Source organism: Pleurodeles waltl, chromosome 2_2 (assembly GCF_031143425.1).
Source record: "Pleurodeles waltl isolate 20211129_DDA chromosome 2_2, aPleWal1.hap1.20221129, whole genome shotgun sequence".
Taxonomy (NCBI): Eukaryota; Metazoa; Chordata; class Amphibia; order Caudata; family Salamandridae; genus Pleurodeles; species Pleurodeles waltl.
This window is the reverse complement of record NC_090439.1, coordinates 540,844,387-540,858,479: the sequence shown is the minus strand read 5'-3', so window position 1 is coordinate 540,858,479 and position 14,093 is coordinate 540,844,387. Positions and strand designations below refer to the sequence as shown.

The window sequence follows — 14,093 nt, the reverse complement described above, 5'->3', positions numbered from 1 at the left end:
GGCTGCTGTTGTTGAGCACGATGCTGCCGAGAGCTCTCTGAGGTATTGTTTGGTGGAGTGGGTGCAGACTGTTCAAGAACAGCAGATACTGTGATGTTCTAAATATCACCCCTTGTTGCATTAGGATTTGTAGCCCGGACTGACTCAGTGAAGTTCTCCTGTTCAGACACTGAAGAGTTGATAGAATGATCTGATGCAGGAGTGGGGAGAATTTAATTTGTCAACTTTGCTGGTGAATTAACTTTTGTCTTGAAACTGATTTGCCTTGCTAGTTCTTTGGCCTCTGGTCTGCCTGGATAGACGGGCTGTTCAAAGACAATGGAAGAAGGGCTATTTTCATGTTTGCACCACAGCCTTCACAACAGACGCCCTGGGATTTTGGAGCAACTGACTGCAATTCTTCAGGTATGTAGTGCAGAGACCCCATGGCTGCTTCTCCTTTACTTGGCATAAATTCAATGATGGTTAACAGTGCAGTTTTTATGCTCCATGATCTCTTTCAGGTGATGGCCGGAGATGCTCAAACAGATTTCCTTCCCCACTTAAAACTTGCCATTTTCCGTTAACAGTATAAGGCTGGGAGGTTTCATTGGATACTCTGGTGGCAATACAATACACCCATGATAAACTTCTCCATCTAAATCAGAATCAAGAGGCCCCTAACAGTGAAGTGCCACACAAAAAGATTGTCCTCCAAAGGCTGTGCATGGTAATGATCAGTTGGGTCCTTCAGTTGTGCAGCTTCTTTCATCAAGCATTTGATAGTGGAGCTGTTCAGTTTGTAGCTGGCTTCCATGGCTGCTGCTGACAGGACCTATTCTCACAGATGCTCGCTGTGTGCTGGGTTCGTGTCAATGTTCTGGTGCCCCAGCTTCAGCCCTGACGTGCCGCCAACTTCATGGCACTGTATATAGAGAGATCTGCAGTTGCCACTACATTGGTGGAATATTTCTCAAAATAATAGTAATACACTTCCTCTCAGTCATGGAGTGGTGCCAATATAAATTAGCTTAATCTAAGGCACCTGACTTGACAATGTCAACCGTAACATAGTTGTTGAAATTTGATGTAGTCCATGACTGCATTTGAGCATGATGTCTTTGTAAACCCTGAAGATAGCTCAATATGTAGCTAATGTATTTGGAGGAGAAGTTGCTAACAAAATACAACACTGATGTTATATCTTTACTATAGGTAATATAATTCTATGCCTTTGTTAAAATGGCATCTTAATATAAATGAGCACTAGGAAACTCAGATTTTTCAGGCTTACTACTTTATTTACATTTCAAGTACAGTAGAAACATCTCAGCCATCCATCTAAACTTTGGCACTGGTCATCTCTGCTTTGAATCATCACATTATGGCCCTCATTCTGACCTTGGCGGGCGGCGGAGGCCGCCCGCCAAAGTCCCGCCGTCAGGTTACCGTTCCGCGGTCGAAAGACCGCGGCGGTAATTCTGACTTTCCCGCTGGGCTGGCGGGCGGTCTCCTTCAGACCGCCAGCCAGCCCAGCGGGAAAGAGGCTTCCACGATGAAGCCGGCTCGGAATCGAGCCGGCGGAGTGGAAGCTGTGCGACGGGTGCAGTTGCACCCGTCGCGTATTTCACTGTCTGCGCAGCAGACAGTGAAATACATGTAGGGGCCCTCTTACGGGGGCCCCTGCAATGCCCATGCCAGTGGCATGGGCACTGCAGGGGCCCCCAGGGGCCCCGCGACCCCCCCTACCGCCATCCGGATCTCGGCGGTCCGACCGCCGGGATCTGGATGGCGGTAGGGGGGGTCGGAATCCCCGCGGCGGTGCAGCAAGCTGCGCCGCCGCGGAGGATTCAATGGGGCCGCGGTACACTGGCGGGACCCCGCCAGTGGTGCCGGTCCGACCGCGGCTTTACCGCCGCGGTCGGAATCCCCATTGGAGCACCGCCGGCCTGTCGGCGGTGCTCCCGCGGTCCTCCGCCCTGGCGGTCAAAGACCGCCAGGGTCAGAATGACCACCTATGTTTGTTCCACCAGTAATGGCCCAACAGGTACCACCTTGCATGGTACACAACTCATGTTATCTCGGCCTTGCATTGTAAAGGTCATATTTTCTTAGCCATTATGCCTCATACTACTTTTGTGTCAGTCTGTAGTTCCTAATGCTTCCTAATATTGTGTTGTCTCTGCATGGTTCTATGTGCAGAAGTGTTTGAACACATTATTGAGAGACCCTTTTTTGTTGCTACACTTTTGGAAGTTACCCCTTTTATTTTAAACTGAAAATGTAAAAAAAAGAAGAAAACACTACAAGTATAGTTGGACATACTGACATGATAGTAATTATTTTCTTTTCATTATGAAATATGTATTGCATATGTATAATAAATGATTTAAAAACATATTTAATATGTAGAGAAGCATATAGGTTTCCTCAACACATCAACCTAACACCTTATTTCTAATCATTATTTTATTGTTTTTTTAATTAGAAAACAGATTTCAGATTGTCTGCAAAATAAATCACCTTCTATGTTGTATGAGGAATTACAGATGAGACAACAACAGTTTAGGGCCATGTTCCAGACAACAGTCCCTGGGTGGACAGGAAATGTGTGGACATAGGTGAATAAGGTGAATAGCCTACAGACTCACATTAAGACATCACTTTGTCTTTCTCTTGGTGGTGGGCTTGTGAGTGTTGTCCTCATTGTGGTCAGATGAAAAACCCCTCTTAAGGGCCATTGAAGTGGCCTGAGGGACAATGGGGGTGGGGAAACAGATGGCGCTATGTTCAACAGTGTTCCTTTTTCCATGGAGCTGTAGATGTTTCAGAGTCCTAGCTAGTGGCAGGTGGTACTTGACCACAGAAAGTAGCAGCTAAATGTGACAATGCTGTAGACAATGTTCTGAGGCCCTCTGGCATGACATCATATTATAAAGTGTGGAGAGCATTTTGGGTCTTCTGGATGTCATCCTGCCCTCATGAGACCCTGCCCTGGGTTTTTCGATGTTCAGTCATTTGGCCCAGCTGATCCTCCTGCTGTTTAGTTTCACCCATTAAGTATCTACTCATGGTGTTAATATTGGTGACTGCACCTTGCAACTTCCTTCCGCAGCAGGTCCTGCCCCAGCCCTTTCCAAACTGCTATGTAAACCTGAGTAAGTGGCCACAGATCTAGTGTGTTCTGGCTGCACAGTAGATGTCATGGCTGTGGCGGTGGACCACATGCCCCTTACTATCAGAAGCTTCAGAACTGGAAGACATATATGAGATGGAAGAAATGTATGAGTTGGAGTCTCAAATGGGATTTATCAGAAATGCCCATCAATAGTTCTCTTCCCACCTTTTAAAGTAACTCAAATTTGTTCACATGACACCTCCAAGTCAAAAATGTAGTCTATCACCTGTGGAGTTTTCAGAGTTCCAAGATGTCTCCTATCATCTTCAACCCTTAGAACGAGCCACTTGGTGTACTAATCACACATAACAGCAATAAGATTAACCACTATCCTGATGATACACAACTCTATTTAAAAGTCTCCTCTGCTTCAGACATCCAATGCCTCAAACACTGCTTCAAATCATCTAGAACAGAGTGTTGAGTGTCTACACATAGCTCAACCCACCCAAGACATATTTTCTGTTGTTTCCCAAGAACAACAAACAATACCGATCTGGCTCAATGACTTAAACCTTAACAGCGTTGAACTCCAACTTTCACAGAATGCCAAGTCACTAGGATTCACCCTGGACATCAGCTTCACCCTCAAATAACTTAAAAAAATACTTATTGGTACTCTTCATTCCCTTGAATTATAGTCCTCCTTGTCCAGTCCTTAATGTGGCGAGGACTCCCATCCTCCATACAAGCATTTTAAACTGGAAGGCAAACAGCTGCTAGTCCTCTTTTTACTACTATTAAACCATGTTGTATGACACCTCCTTACCTCACCTCCTCCTGTTTCTCACAATTAGGAAAATAAAAAAAATGCAGGAGGAGCAAATACTGGGAGGGTGGGAGGTGTAGTGATGTCCTCTTTGACCCATGTTGGTTCTCTATTTTAGCTTTGTTTTACCTTTTACATTTTACACATTTTAGCTGCATTGATTTTAGTGTGGCTTTTTAGCAGTGACATTTTACACACTTTGTTTGCATTATATTTTTCTAGAAACGTATTGTACAAGTTGCTTATTTTAGTTAGCCTTTTCCCGATATGTAATCAGTACATTGTGTTCAAGGCTAGGAACATACCACACGATATCCTGGTGCTTGTTTTCCTCATTTAGAAGACAACTTCTAACATTTAGACATAGCTTTGCATCAGAGCTGTGCTTCTAATACACTGTGGCCCTCATTACAACCCTGGCGGTTGGTGTTAAAGCGGCGGTAATACCGCCAAGAGGCCAGCGGAAAAAAAATGGAATCACGACCATGGCGGAAACCGCCAACATAGACAGCCACTTGAACACTCAGACCGCCACGGCGGTAGAAACAAACACCGTGGTGGTAACCGCCAACAGACAGGTGGACTACAAAGTACTGCCCTTCATATCATAACAGGCCTATCCGCCACCTTTTCCAAGGCGAAACCAACACGATCAAAGGCACGGCGGAAAAAGTACACAAAAGGGAAACCACTCACCTCTCGACACCCAACGAGGAACCAGGACGCCATGGAGCCCAAACTACAGGTCCTGCCTATGCTGTTCTTCCTCCTGAAGCAGGACAGACGCCGTCGACGACCACGGTGAGGATTTCACCTACAACACAGGGGAGGGTGGGAGGGAAAAGAGTGTGACACACACACGCAACATGCAATACCCCCACCCCCACTCTCACCCACAACAACATACACACAAATACATGCAGCAACATTACATATACACCCGCCCACCCCCAAGAAGAACGCAAGGACAAAATTTAAATTGTAACGATTGTAATCAATAAAAATCAGATAGTCAAAGTTCAAAATCCAGTATATACAAATATGTATACCAACTACACAAGTCCGGATAGTGTACCAATCATTGTCCGTGGACCACTGGTCCCAAAATGCATGGGCGAAGCCCTCACAAGATACCTGACTGTAAATGGAGAGAACACTGCTGGGGCATCAGATTGAAAAAAAACAGTCACCTCAGGGGGAAGGGGAGCGGGGCACCTCAGCCAGATGAACGCACAACGCCACTGCTACACGAGGGGGCTCCATGCCCATTGCTGTATCCTCGGGAGTGCAAAGCAACAGTCTCTCAAGTCTCTCCAGTGGGTGGGTTGCCTATTGCTTTATCCTGGGGAGTGCAAAGCCACAGTCTCTCAAGTCTCTCCAGTGGGTGGTTTGCCCACTGCTTTATCCTGGGGAGTGCAAAGCCACAGTCTCTCATGTCTCTCCAGTGGGTGGTTTGCCCACTGCTTTATCCTGGGGAGTGCAAAGCCACAGTCTCTCAAGTGGGTGGTTTGCCCACTGCTTTATCCTGGGGAGTGCAAAGCCACAGTCTCTCAAGTCTCTCCAGTGGGTTGGTTGCCCACTGCTTTATCCTGGGGAGTGCAAAGGCACAGTCTCTCAAGTCTCTCCAGTGGGTGGTTTGCCCACTGCTTTATCCTGGGGAGGGCAAAGCCACAGTCTCTCAAGTCTCTCCAGTGGGTGGGTTGCCCACTGCTTTATCCTGGGGAGTGCAAAGCCACAGTCTCTCAAGTCTCTCCAGTGGGTGGTTTGCCCACTGCTTTATCCTGGGAAGTGCAAAGCCACAGTCTCTCAAGTGGGTGGTTTGCCGACTGCTTTATCCTGGGGAGTGCAAAGCCACAGTCTCTCAAGTCTCTCCAGTGGGTGGTTTGCCCACTGCTTTATCCTGGGGAGTGCAAAGCCACAGTCTCTCAAGTGGGTGGTTTGCTCACTGCTTTATCCTGGGGAGTGCAAAGCCACAGTCTCTCAAGTGGATAACAGTCTCCACTGGTTCTGGATGGGGCCTGGTGCCCAGAATGCTTCATCCTGCCAAAGACTGAGGTAGTGGATGTAATTCTCCACTGGTTCTGGATGGCGCCTGTTGCCCAGAGTGCTCCACGTGCAGTGTGGCTGGTACAATTACCTCACCTGGGTGTGTGTGCCACGAGATTGCCGAGGAACATGCAGCATGATACGCCATGGAGGCAGCGACATACCCCACACTGCTGCAGCTTCGCCTCCCACCTGCAGGTGCAAACAGTGATGGAAGTCATGCCTCATGGAAGCTGGCCAGGGTCCAGGAAGTCTCCTCCAGCCTCGGACGACTGACCACTGGGGATGGTAGCCATGTCAGCGGTGGTGCCACTGTCCGAGCACGTCAGGGGCTGGTGGCGGTGCTTGCGGCGGTGGCGGTGGTGCCTGGGTCAGCACCTGCTGAGTGACACAGCAGGACTTCTCCTGCAACCTCAGACGGCTGGCCACTGGGGAAGATGCTGGGGACTGTAGCTGAGGCTGCAGACGTGCCGGTGGCTGTGCAGGTGGTGGTGCTGGTGACGGTGCAGGTGGCAGTGCTGGTGGCGGTGCAGCTAGCGGTGTTCGCCACCGTACAGGTTGGTGTTGTCGTGGACAGAAGGGGTGACATTGGTCCCTCAGTCGGTGCCACTGTGCCCTGTCCTGACCTGCTCTTCTGCTTTTGTCCTTTCCCCACCTTTGATGGTGCGGCAAGTGTCTTGCCACTATCCCCTTTTGTTTTTGCGGAGCCCTTGGTGGCTGGTAGGTGCGGCTTCTCCCTCTGGGATGTGAGCACCTACTTCACCTTAGCAGGTGGCAGAATGTCCTTGCCCTCGCTAAGTGGCACACTGGCAGCCCTGATGGGTGGCGCACTCAATGACCCCACAGTTGCTGGCACCACTGTGCCTGGGGATTTGGTGGCTGAGGTGCTGGGCTGGGACCTGGAAAGCCTGGCCCTAGGGGTAGGACGGGGGGGAGGTGAAGGGAAGAGGTCAAGGTTTGGGCGGAAACGTTTTTTAGACACACCGGGACGGGAAGATGGAGTGGATTTGGAAGGGGAGGAAGAGGTAGTGGTTGTAGGAGGTGTACGTTTGCTGAATTTGGGTGAAGGTGCATGGGCCAGAGGCTGTTGTGAGGTGGATGGCTGTTGGGTGGGTGTGTGCCTGCGTTTGTGTACTTTGGGAGGAGGGCTCACAGACACACTGGGAGAGGACACAGGAGATGCATGGTAGTGGGGGTGGTGACTGTATGTGAGCGGTGTGTGGTGATGGGCGTGCTGGTGATGGAGGTAGTGGCTGAGGATGTAGTGCATGCAGGTGTGAGTGAAGACAAGACAGGGAGGGAGGAGGAAGATGTGGAGGAGGGGGACACAGTGTAGGCAGTGGATGTTGCTGTGTCTGCATAGGGATGGTGCTTGTGTGAGTGCTTGTGGGATGTGTGGTGCTTATGTTTGCCATGTCCACTCTTGTGTGTTGATGAGTGTGCATGCTGGTCTGATGGTGTGCTTGGGATAGGCTGAGGTACAGGGAATTGGGTCTGGGTAGTGGAAGTTGTATGGGGCAGGCTGGACACAGGGACAATGGCTGCCATCTGTACTGAGGCTAGAGCCTGAAATGCTTTCTGTTGGGCAAATGCCTCTCAACACCCTGGATGGCATTCAAAATGGTAGATTGCCCAACAGTGAGGGATCTCAGGAGGTCAATAGCCTCCTCACTGAGGGCAGCAGGGTTGACTGGGGCAGGGCCTGAGGTGCCCGGGGCGAAGGAGATGCCCACCCTCCTGGGTGAGCGGGCTCGGGACACACGCTGAGGGGCTGATGGGTGGGCGGTTCTGGTACGGGGATGGCGGCTGTACCTGTTGATGCGGTGGGCACAGAGGTGCCCGCCACCGCAATGGAGATCCCATCAGAGGAGGAGTCTCTCTCACTGGTGTATGCTCCTGTCCCTGTCTTGGAGCTCCCCTCGCCCTCCGTCCCACTGGTGCCTTCAGACTCCAGGGCCAAGTGGGTCGCAGCTCCCTCCTGCCCCGGTGCCACTGCTCCTCCACCTGATGATGCTATTTCACACAAGAACAGGCAGACAACAAAAAGGGGGGGAGACAGAAAAAAAACATGTTCAGTGCATGCAACACCACCACCGTTGGCGGACACAACACAGAGAGAGCAGCCCTCAGCACTACGCCATGCACTAACAGTTCCTAGAAAATTCACTTGCCCATGGAGTACTAGTCCTAAGCCCAATTGCTGCACACCTGGAAGTCACAGGAGCCTGACTAGGTGTAGATGGCTCCTACCACTAGTTGGGTTGGGGTGCCTCACAAGGGACCTTGCGTACCAAGTTCGCCCTAGCCTAGGGGAACCCACTGCCCACCTCCCCCACCCAGACACCTTGTTATGCGTGCTGAGTCAGCTGAATGAGAGTGTACTCGCCCCCTTGTGGCTGCTGTGATGCCCCCAAGCACCCATCCAACTCCGGACAGGCCACCGCCAGGATCCGGTACATCGGGGGGTCATGGTGCGACGGGCACCCCTTCCACGTTGGGAGGCCATCCCCAGCTGGACCTCCGCCGTCTTCTTGCTCCAGCGGCGCAGGTCCTTCCATCTTTTGCGGCAGTGGGTGCTCCGTCTGTGGTAAATCCCCAGAGTCCGGATGTCCTTGGCGATGGCACGCCAAATACCTTTCTTCTGGTGGGCGCTGATCTACAGGAATGGTACAGGGGGAAAGGAAATTACTCACCCGTCCGGACCATCATAGTTATTGCCCACCAGTTCCCACCCATGCCCTGACGCACATACACTCAACATCCTCACATGCAGGCCTCAGCCCCCCCCATGTATCTTCCATTTACACCACTCAAAACAGGCATTGCCCACACAGCATGCTCACAGTGTCCTCATCTGTTTGTCTGGAGGACCGTACAGTTGCGTGTACTGGGGGAGGACCCCATCCACTAGTTTCTCCAACTCCTCCAATGTGAAGGCAAGGGCCCTTTCCCCAGACACTGTAGCCATCGTTGCTTCCAGACACAGGTCACAGCAGCACTTGCAGTATAGATCCTCTCCTGTTGAAGGTCAGGTATCAAGTGAGTGAACAGACAGAATATGGCGGTCATGTCCACGGCGGTGCGTACCGTCACCGCCGGCGTACATCGTCATTGGCTCCTGGGACCCATAGGGTCCAATGTTAACCAATGCAGAATTGCGCTGCGGTCTTCGACCGCCCACCGCGACGGTGTACAACGCCAGAGCAGTTACTGCTCTTCCCCTTGTCCCACCTTACAGGTCAGGCAGCCGCCATTTCAGAGGGCCACATGACATGGATCAAAACTGCGTCACACCTATCTAGGCTGGGAATACAGACAGATACAGGTACATTGCAAATTATTACAAACGTTCCTGCAAATAACACATTGTGATACCTCAGTGTTGGATGACTCTCTGCTCGCTGTTCTCCTCCATAGGGCACGTCTGCTGGGGCAGGTGATGAGATGGCGGCATCCTCCGGTGTACAGACCCCTGGTGGACCTGTCGACAATGGAAGAGAGACACATCATAATCACATACAGACTTGATCGTGAAACAATCCTGGAACTGTGTACCCAGTTGGAGCCAGACCTGATTTCAGCAATCCGCCATCCCACAGGAATCCCCCCTCTAGTGCAGGTCCTGTCTGTACTTCCTGGCCAGTGGGTCTTTTCAAACAACAGTGGCCATGGCATCAGGGATGTCCCAGCCCATGTTCTCTAACGTGTCGTCCAGAGTGTTATCTGCACTGCTGAAATACATGCGCAGCTACATCATTTTCCCTCAGGTGGAGGATTTGCCCACAGTGAAAGGTGACTTCTATGCTCTGGGACAGATCCCCAACATCATTTGTGCCATTGATGGAACACATGTGGTATTTGCACCCCCGCAGGAATGACCAGGTGTACAGAAACCGGAAAAGCTACCATTCGAAGAATGTGCGGATGGTGTGTTTGGCAGACCAGTACATCTCCCATGTCAATGCCAAGTATCCTAGCTCAGTGCATGACGCTTACATTTTGAGGAATTGCAGCATCCCTTATGTAATGGGGCAACTCCAGAGGCACCATGTGTGGCTAATAGGGGAGGCCAAGGTCCCAATACAGTTGACATAGGTGTCTGGGTATGGGCTTGTCCCTAAGGGTTAGTGTGTGTCTAACAGTTGTTCCTCGACATTTACAGGTGACTCTGGTTACCCCAACCTGTCATAGCTACTGACCCTAGTGAGGAATCCCAGGACAAGGGCAGAGGAACGCTACAATGAGGCACATGGGCGAGCTAGGAGGATTATAGAACGTACCTTCGGCCTCCTGAAGGCCCGATTCCGGTGCCTCCATCTGACAGGTGGAACCCTATACTACTCACTAAAGAAGGTGTGCCAGATCATCGTGGCCTGCTGTATGCTGCACAACCTAGCTTTGCGACGGCAGGTGCCTTTTCTGCAGGAGGATGGGTCAGATGGTGGTCTTGTGTCAGCTGTGGAGCCTGTGGACAGTGAAGAGGAGGCAGAAGAAGAAGATGTCGACAACCGAAACAACATCATCATGCAATACTTCCAGTGAGACACAGGTTAGAAGATGTAACTGCTTCCCACATCTCATACTATTGTTGGAGCTAGCAGAAGTTTGTAATTTTCACTCAGTGTATGGACACTGACTTGTCACTTTGACTTTTCATTTCACAGATCTGGCTCCCTCTTTGTGCCCTCTGCTATGCTTACTGCTGGCCTACAGCTGTGTTACATTGGTATGTGAACAAGTACATTGACATTGCTAAATTCCATAGATATTGCAATTACACATTTGTGAAAGCACAGACTGACTCCAGATTGTTTTGTGATTGAAGTTTGTTTATTTCTGTGCAAATAAGTGGAGGGTGTTGTAAAATGGGCTGGGGTGATGGTGGAGGAATGTCCATGGCAGAGTCCAGTCTATTAGTTTCACAGGTGCATTGTCCATGGGGGCATAGGAAGTGGAGCAATGGCAGTTTAAGGTGGACAGGGTGACAAAGTGGGACAGAAGGGTGACATTCAGGGGGTCCTATTTCCTGGCGGGGTCTTGGCAGTGTTCTCTGTCTTGTTCCTGGATCTCAGGGACCGTTTGCGGGGTGGTTCTCCATCTGCAGGGGGTGTGATGCTGGTGTCCTGTTGTTCCTGTGGTGGTGCCTCCTGTCCACTAGCGCCGGCGGAGGTGGAGGGCTGTTCATCGTCCAGGCTAGTGTCAGGGGCCCTTTGGTGTGCCACTGTGTCCCCCCTGGTGTTGAGAAGGTCTGCCAGCACACCTGCAATGGTGACAAGGGTGGTGTTGGTGGACTTCAAGTCCTCCCTGATCCCCAGCTAGTGTTCCTCCTGCAGCCGCTGGGTCTCCTGAAACTTGGCCAGTACCGTGCCCATGGTCTCCTGGGAATGGTGGTAAGCTCCCATGATGTTGGAGAGTGCCTCGTGGAGTTTCGGCTCCCTGGGCCTGTCCTCCCCCTGTCGCACAGCAGTCCTCCCAGCTTCCCTGTTATCCTGTGCCTCTGTCCCCTGAACCGTGTGCCCATTGCCACTGCCCCCAGGTCCCTGATCGTCCTGTGTTAGTGGGGTTGCCTGGGTTCCCTGTAGTGGTGGACACACTGCTGATTGACGTGTCCTGGGGACAGAGGGATGGGCCCACTGGGTGGGTGCTGTGGTGATGTTTCCTGAGTGGGGGAGGTTCAGTGGTGGTTTGTGACTATGTCAGGGGAACCGACTGTCCCGAGGTCCCTGATGGGCAGGGCTGGTCATCTTGATCCAGGCGTGCAGAGCTGCTGTTGTCACTGTGAGCCTCTTCTGTGGGGGGACTGGATGTGTCTGGCACCTCCTGTCCGGTGACGTTGGGTAGGGGTCCTGCTGGGGTATAAATGCATAGTTATTGTATCTGTGGGTGCCATCTTGTGCAATGGGTGAGTGACCCTCTACTCCTGTGCTTGCATTATTGCCGTGGCCCTTGTGGCCCTTGTGTGATTGGTGATTTTGGGGCATGAGTGAGTCTCTCTACTGGACATGCTTTGGTGATGGGTGTCCAAGCATTGGTGTTACATGCAGGGCTTGGTTTTGGGATGTGTGGATTGTGTTAGTGGGGTATCTGTGGGTTGTTGGGGTGATGGGTGTGAGGGTAAGGGTGGCAGTATGTGATGGCATGCAGGTGGGGTGGGGGGATAAAGTAGTTAAGATATGACTTACCAGAATCCACTCCTCCTGCTACTCCTGTAGGCCCTCAGGAGACATGATCGCCAAGACTTGCTCCTCCCATATTGTTAGTTGTGGGGGAGGAGGTAGGGGTCCACCCCCAGTCCTCTGTACAGCAATCTGGTGTCTGGATACCACGGAATGTACCTTCCCCCATAGGTCGTTCCACCTCTTCCTGATGTCATCCTGTGTTCTTGGATGCTGTCCCACTGCGTTGACCCTGTCGACAATTCTGCGCCATAGCTCCATCTGCCTGGCAATGGATGTCTGCTGCACCTGTGATCCGAATAGCTGTGGCTCTACCCGGACGATTTCCTCCACCATGACCCTGAGCTCCTCCTCAGAGAACCTGGGGTGTCGTTGAGGTGCCATGATGTGGTGTGGGTGATGTGTGAGGTGGTGTCTATTGTGATGTGTGAGGGGATGAATAACCATCACGTTGATTCGTGGGTCATGATAGTGTGGCCATATTCCTGTTGGCCTGAAGGTGGAGGTTTTGGTATCGGCAGTTTATCACTGACCTTTGGTGTGGCGGACTTGTGTGGGTGTCTGTATTGTGGCAGATTACGAGATGTGGATCGTAATACCTGTAGCGGAATTCAGCGGCCGCAGCGGTATGTTGGTGGTCTTCTGCACAGCGGAAAGCGGGATTTACCACCAGGGTTGTTATGAGGGCCTGTGTCTTATATCATATAAATGATACACTGACCTGACAGGAACAGAGGGCCATTCCAGGCAAGACCATCATGGGGCTAATGGTGTATTTGAAATACAGCTCTGCTGGTGCTAATCTACCAACTTCCCGAGAGGATTGCCATCCATACTACAGGCTGACTCGTGACACCATTACCAGCTATAGGGCTAGACAGAAGGTTACACGTGCTATGCTCCCAGTACAGTTTTAGGATTAGATAGGAATATCTAGAAATAATTTATCATGGTTGGTTTATTCATCCTCTTTACCATTTTCACAATGCTGGTTATTTTGCTTTTTTTACCTGCCTAATTACTGCAGCTCATTTGCTTTATGCAAGGTTATGATTGTTTCAATAAATTTCTTGAAACCATAGCGAATAGCTCTCTTGTGTTTTGCCTGGGCATGCATGAGTAATCCAATGAACATGTGAGATCTGTTTCCACAACTTCCCTGGGGATTCAGAGTGACATGCTTAGGTTGCCATAATCACCTTCCACCCCTATCAGGTTATGGGTTCAGGTGAGTGTAGTGAAAATAAGTATGTTTGAACACTGACTTTGAGTTTCACCACTGTGCTTATTAGTTGTTCAATGTTCACCAGTTGCAGATTACATTTTGTATTCAGTTTTGCTGCCTATTGACTTTATTGTGGCGTTAGACATTACAATTTGTGTTCAGTTTAGCTGCCTATTGGCTTTGTCGTGGCGTTAGACATTGCAGTTGAGACATTGCAGATGAGCTGTGTTTTTCCACATGGTGCACTAAGCTTGTGTTTTTCGTATTTTCTCTTACAGAACATATAGCATGATGAGGAAGCGCATATTTTGTGTTTTTCTTTAGTGCAGGGAAGAAGTTGGCCTTGGGAGAGAGAGCCTTGAAATCTTTGCCAACTTTCAAGGTTGTTTCTTCCAAATCTGACCTATAGTAGCCGGCATGTTTTGAATATTTACATCTGAGAGGGGAGGGCCTTTCAGAAGGCTTTTTCCCATGATTATGTAACCTATAAAAGGTTTCCCGGGGCAGCAGTGAGGGGGAATTTTTCGAGACTTCAGTCAGGATTGGACGTCAAATGCCTGACATCCCGTGAGGGTGGAAAACTCTTTCTCGCAGTTGAACAGGAGTCATCAACTTGCTGGCATGAGAGAGATGAAGAGCAGTGACAGGCCCTACGGTGATGAATTTTGACTTTATTCTTTGCTTTGCAATTATGCTATAATATAATCACATATATTTGCT

General features: G+C 50.4%; 1 pseudogene; it reads right to left on the bottom strand.

Annotated features, from left to right (window-relative positions):
- Positions 1-212: 212 nt before the first annotated feature.
- Positions 213-796, bottom strand: LOC138276576 (ubiquitin-conjugating enzyme E2 J1 pseudogene; annotated as a pseudogene).
- Positions 797-14,093: the final 13,297 nt, after the last annotated feature.